This window comes from Gekko japonicus, unplaced genomic scaffold (assembly GCF_001447785.1).
Source record: "Gekko japonicus isolate JY-2015 unplaced genomic scaffold, Gekko_japonicus_V1.1 scaffold4506, whole genome shotgun sequence".
NCBI lineage: Eukaryota > Metazoa > Chordata > Lepidosauria > Squamata > Gekkonidae > Gekko > Gekko japonicus.
Genome location: NW_015176109.1, coordinates 39,047 through 44,460, shown reverse-complemented (window position 1 = coordinate 44,460; position 5,414 = coordinate 39,047). Strand labels below are relative to the sequence as shown.

Here is a 5,414-nt window from a genome sequence, read left to right as displayed (position 1 = left end):
CAGAAGGACCTGCTGGCGGGGGTGGGGGGGAGGCTGGTGGGAACAGGGAGGAGCTGAACCACGGGATGGAAGTGGCAGCCCAGGCTGAGACACTGCTCTGGCCCTCAGGCTGGAGGAGGAGGAGATTGGAGGAGGAGATTGGATTTCTACCCCTTGCCCTTCACTACCCAAAGGTGTGTCTCAGAGTGCCTTACAAACTCCTTTCCTGCTCCCCACAACAGACACCCTGTGAGGTCAGTGGGGCTGAGAGAGCTCTTGACAGAAACTGCTCTTTTTCAAGAACAGCTCTTATCAGAACTACGGCTCGCCCAAGGTCATCCAGCCAGGTGCAAGTGGAGGAAGAGTGGGGAATCAAACCCGGTTCTCCCAGATTAGAGTCTGCGCACTTAACCACTGCACCAAACTGGCTGAGCCTTTGAAGCCCTGCCCCCCCCCAAAAAAACACATTTGAACCTCCCCTTCTCCTCCTCCTCCTCCTCCTCCTCCTCCTCGCTTGGTTTGTGCAAGCCGCCGTTCATATATTTTTTTGGGGGGGGGTGCAAGCAGGTGACCTCCCTCCCACCAGCAGCTTCCTGCCATGAGATTCTGAGCATCGTCTGGAGAGCTGTTTGCTGTCCCGGGCTGGCTTTCCTGCTGCCCTGTTCCCGTGCAAAGCTTCCGTCCCACATGGCCGTTGTGGACGGTGTGGTTATGTGTTGCTTTCCCGATGCCAGTTGTTGTGTGTGCTGTATGTCTCTTGGAGCCTTTGTAAGTGGTTATGCGCCATACCCGGGGGCACCTGGCACCACAGGTGTGAACTGGCCAATCCACTGTAACCCTTAGTTGCTGTAGATTTTCCGGGCTGTGTGGCCGTGGTCTCGGCATTGTAGGACCTGACGTTTCGCCAGCAGCTGTGACTGGCATCCTCAGAGGTATAACACAGAAAGAGGGAGTAGAAAAATGTGAGAAGAAAAATGGTAGGCAGGTGATTTATATCTACTCAGGAAGGTGGGGGTAGGGCTGAGTCGTTATCTCGTAGGAGTTCCCCAGGCTGTGAACATGTAACCCTGTTGGGAGAGGCAGGTAAGCCTTCATGCCTTGCTCCCGCACTGTCCACGTTTTAAGCAAGGGACGTTTGTGTTTATCCCCTTTCATGGCCAAGGGAGTCAAGGGATGCCTGGAGTAGGGTCTGGACGGTGACAGGTGGCTGCCCTTTGGCAATGGACTCTGCTGGGCCTTCCTAGCCACGTGCGTCTGCGGTCTGGCTGCTGTGGCTAGCCATATGGGTCAGTGTGGGAAGGCACACCTCTTTGAATGGCTGCAAATGGGGGCCGACAGTCTGCGAGCGCCAGTGCTTTAGAGTAATCAGTAAAGGTGGACGTAGAACACCGTAGGGGAACGAGAGAGCGGCCCGCAGGGAGCGGCCCACAGGCAGGGAGCCGGTGTGGTGCAGGAGAAGCCCAGGTTCAAATCCTGACTTTGCCACGAAGCTCACTGGGTATCCTCAGTCCAGTAAGGCTCTTTCCGCCTAACCCCTTTCGCGAGCTGATGGCGAGAACACTTTGGAGGTGTGGGGGAGAGAAGGAAAGCAGAGACTCTTGGGAGGAAGGATGGGCTAAAAAAACATAGCCAGTAAGGCTGGGATGTCTTTGCGTGCGGGTGCAGGAGGAGGAGGAGGAAGAAGAAGAGTTGGATTTATATCCTGCTCTTCACTACCCAAAGGAGTCTCGAAGCAGCTTATGATTATTGCCTTCCCTTCCTCTCCCTACAACAGACAGACACCCTGTGAGGTTAGGTGGGGCTGAGAGAGCTCTGAGAGAGCTGTGACTGACCCAAGGCCACCCAGCTGGCTGCACGTGGAGGAGGGGTGGGGACTCAAGCCTGGTTCTCCCGGATTAGCGTCCGCTGCTCTGAACCACTGCACCACACTGGTGGAGAGATGCTGGGGAGAAACGTATGCCTTGACCTTCCCTCCCTGATCTCTCTTAGCCATGGCTTAAGGGTCTAATTGCAGGTGGCTGTCCTTGGAGCCTAACTGTCCCTTCTGGACATGTGGTGTCGCTTCTGGAACTGGACCAGCTCCTGCCTAGATTTGTTGAGGGTTCTTTCTGTAGCCATACAGAGCCAGAAACATGATTCTGTGTTGGAGAGCAATGCATTGTGGGACGCCACCTTCTCTGTGGCATGTGGGAGGCGGGTGCCTGGGTTTCCTGAACACACAAAGCTGCCCTGTACTGAATCAGACCCCCCTTTGTCCATCAAGGCCAGCCGTGTCTACTCAGATGGGCAGCAGCTCTCCAAGGTCTCAGGCAGGGTCTCTCCCATCACCTCCTGTCTGGTTCTTTTTTTAACTGGAGATGCTGCTGGAGATTGAACCGGGGACCTTCTGCATATCCAGGCGATGCTTTGCTGCTGAGCTGGGCTGTGAAGGGCTTTGAATGCAGAGACTCAGCACCTTCCAGTTCAGCCCAGAAGCCGCTGCAGAGCTGATATATTTGTGATCTGGCACAGGTGCACTTGCTGGTCTCTGTGAAGAGACGGGCTGCTGTAGAGAAGGTCTTGCCGTAGTCCAGCGTGGAGATGACAGAAGCGTGGGTTGGTGCAGCCAGACAGCAGCGTCCAGAAGGTGGCATCATTTACAAACTTGATGCAGAGGAAAGAGAGAATCTCGAAGAGTCGCTACAGCCTTTTTTCTAAATGAGGCTGTGTGTACAAGCTCAGGGTGGTCTGCTGATGATACACATCGTCCCTCTAGAGTTGGCAGATCAGTCCCCTCAGCAACATCAGCCGTTCCCAACAGCGTCACCTCAGCTTTGTCTGGATCCAGTGTCATCCACGTGACTGGAACACGGATTTGTGGTTCAGTCGCACAGTCAACTCCGACTCTTCGCGACCCCATGGACCAGCTCCCGCCAGGCCCTCCTGTCTTCCGCTGTCCTCTGAAGTTGGCTCAATTTCATGTTCGTTGCATCGCTGACACTGTCTAACCATCTCATCCTTTGCCGTCCCCGTCTTCTTTGACCTTCAATCTTTCCCAGCATCAGGGTCTTTTCCAGTGAGTGCTCCCTTCTCATTTGGTGGCCAAAGTATTTGAGCTTCAGTTTCATTATCTGGCCTTCCAGGGAACAGTCAGGGTTGACTTCTTTTAGGATTGACTGATTTGATCTCCTGGCAGTCCAAGGGACTCTCAAGAGTCTTCTCCAGCACCATAGTTCAAAAGAATCTATTCTTCGGCGCTCGGCCTTCCTTAGAGTCCAACTCTCGCAGCCATACATGACTACTGGGAATACCATTGCTTAGACCATGCGGACTTTTGTCGGCAGGGTGATCTCTCTACTTTTTATCATGCTGTTGAGGTTTGCCATCGCTTTCCTCCCAAGGAGCAGGCGTCTTTTAATTTCATGGCTGCAGTCGCCATCTGCGGTGATCTTGGATCCCAGGAATGTGAAGTCTGAGGCATTGCTCAAATCGGCCACTTCTGGAGTCTTCGTAAATGACAGATACGGTGTGTGTGGGGGGGGGCATTGTTAACATAACAATGGCCTCTGGTGCAAAGGCAGTCGGTGGTGTCAATTGAAGGAGGTGCTGGCAAGCATAGAGGGAAAGCAGACCCTTCGGGAATTACCCATTTCGGGTCCTCTATTGATGCCTCTCCTTCTTTACTGGAGAAACTCTGCACCTTGGTTGGACAAGAAGGACCAAAAGCCATTGACGATCACTCCCTAAAATACTTCCACCATCTTTCCCCAAACGCTCTCAACACGATGGAGTCCCTTTCCTGTGTCAAAAGTTGCAGAAAGGACTGATGCATTTCTTTTTATCCAGCTGCAAATGAGATCATGCACCAGAGAGAGAGAGAGAGAGAGAGAGAGAGAGAGAGAGAGAAAAGGCCCATCTCTAGCCTGAAGTCCAACCAAAATTGGTCAAGGGCAGAAGCATCCCTTGAGTGTGACTGCCCTATGGCTGCCCACCCAGGCCTGGCTCGGAATGGAGAACAGAAAGATCCTGATAATTGATGGACCATCTAGAATCATAGAGTTGGAAGGGACCTCCAGGGTCATCTAGTCCAACTGCCTGCACATTGCAGGAAATTCACAAATACCTCCCTGCCCCACCCTCAAGGACCGCTGTTTCACACCCAGAAGATATAAAAAAAACCCACCAGGATCTCCAGGCAAGCTGGCTGGGAGAAAAATTGCTTCCTGACCTCAAAGTGGCGATCAGTATTTCCCTGGGCATGTAAGAAAGGGCCACAAGAACTAAGCACTTCTGTTGATACAGCCAAAAATTGCATTTGCCTTTTTAGCAACTGCATCACACTGCTGACTCATGTTCAGTGTATGGTCTACTACCTTAAGCATTATCAGATTTGCAGATGACACGAAGCTAAGTGGGATTGCTAATTCTGAAGAAGACAGAGTCAGGATTCAAAATGATCTAGATAGTTTGGAACAGTGGGCTGAGACAAATAAAATTAATTTCAATAGAGAGAAGTGCAAAGTCCTACACTTAGGTGCAAAAAATCAAAGGCACAGATATAGACTGGGAGGGACTTGGCTTGACAGCAGCACCTGTGAAAGGGATCTGGGTGTTCTTGTGGACCACAAGCTAAACATGAGCCCGCAGTGCGATGTGACTGCGAAGAAAGCAAATGCAATCTTAGGATGTGTTAACAGAAGCATTGTGTCCCGATCACGGGAGGTGGTCGTTCCGCTCTATTCTGCTATGGCCAGGCCTCACCTGGAGTCCTGTGTCCAGTTTTGGGCACCACGTTTTAGGAAGGGTGTTGACAAGCTCGAGTGTATCCAGAAGAGGGCAACCAGGATGGTGAGAGGGTTGGAATCCGTCTTATGAGGAAAGGCTGGAAAAGTTGGGGTCTGTTTAGCCTGGGAAAAAGAAGGCTTAGAGGGGACATGATTGCAGTCCTCAAGTAGTTGAAGGGCTGTCATGTAGAAGATGGAGCGGATCTATTCTCTCTTGCTCCGGGTTGCAAGACTAGATCTAATGGGTGGGAAATACAAGGGAGTCGATACCGGCTAAATATCAGGAGAAACTTCCTAACTGTAAGAGTGGTTGAGCAGTGGAACAGTCTGCCTCGGGAGGTGGTGGATGCTCCTTCGCTGGACGTTTTCAAGCAGAGGCTGGACGACCATCTTTCGGGTATGTTGTAGGTATGTAGGGCTCTCTTTTGGCTATGCTCCTGCGGAGTGCAGGGGGTTGGACTAGATGACCTGCGAGGTCCCTTACAACTCTAACATTCTATGATTCTATGACTCCTAGATCCTTTCTGCACATACTACTGCCACGACAAGTCTTCCCCAATCTATAATTATGCATTTGATTTTTCCTACCTAAATACAGAACTTTACATTTATCCCCAGTGAAATCCATTTTATTTGTTTTAGCCCAGTTTCACAGCCTGTCAAGATTATTCT

General features: G+C 51.6%; 1 protein-coding gene across 1 annotated transcript in view; it reads left to right on the top strand.

Moving 5' to 3' along the window:
- Positions 1–5,414, top strand: part of LOC107123513 (nascent polypeptide-associated complex subunit alpha, muscle-specific form-like) — a 61,060-nt gene that overhangs the window by 27,284 nt on the left and 28,362 nt on the right. The window lies entirely within an intron of this gene.